This window comes from Mizuhopecten yessoensis, unplaced genomic scaffold (genome assembly GCF_002113885.1).
Source record: "Mizuhopecten yessoensis strain PY_sf001 unplaced genomic scaffold, ASM211388v2 scaffold683751, whole genome shotgun sequence".
NCBI lineage: Eukaryota > Metazoa > Mollusca > Bivalvia > Pectinida > Pectinidae > Mizuhopecten > Mizuhopecten yessoensis.
In genome coordinates, this window is record NW_018463799.1 from 1 (window position 1) to 516 (window position 516).

Genomic DNA, 516 nt, shown 5'->3' on the forward strand with positions numbered 1-516 from the left:
TATTTCAACTCAAAGAAGTTATTTCAATTGAACATTATTAAAAACGACAAAAATATGTATTTTAATATAAAACGATAGATTGCAGATCTGTCTTTTATACCCATGTAAATAAACAACGCTTTATATAACTCTTTGTGAGTGTACAATTCCGTAAAATAAACCCCCGGGAAACTAATACATGTCGATTTAAATGTTCATTCAATGTTACATGCGTTACAATATACATAGGCAAGATATGTAACCTGTCATATGTAGATATGATATCGATATCGGCTCCATAGCTCAGTTGGTTAGAGCGCCAGTCTAGTAAACTGGAGGTCGAGAGTTCGACTCTCTCTGGAGCCTATTTTTGTTTTATATTGAAAATAGGTAAAACATGCAATATCAGTAGAGACAAGGAATAACACGAGTTAGAAACATAAAAATCGAACTTTTGTCAATAATTACCAGAACAAGCACTTTTAAGTTCCTAGTAAACATTTTTATAATAACAAAATATAATTATTATGTCGGCGG

At 31.4% G+C, this 516-nt stretch overlaps 1 non-coding gene across 1 annotated transcript; it reads left to right on the plus strand.

Annotated features, from left to right (window-relative positions):
- Positions 1-271: 271 nt before the first annotated feature.
- Trnat-agu lies at positions 272-345 on the plus strand. Its single transcript has one exon. It is a non-coding gene; the product is annotated as a tRNA-Thr (tRNA).
- The last annotated feature ends 171 nt before the right edge of the window (positions 346-516 follow it).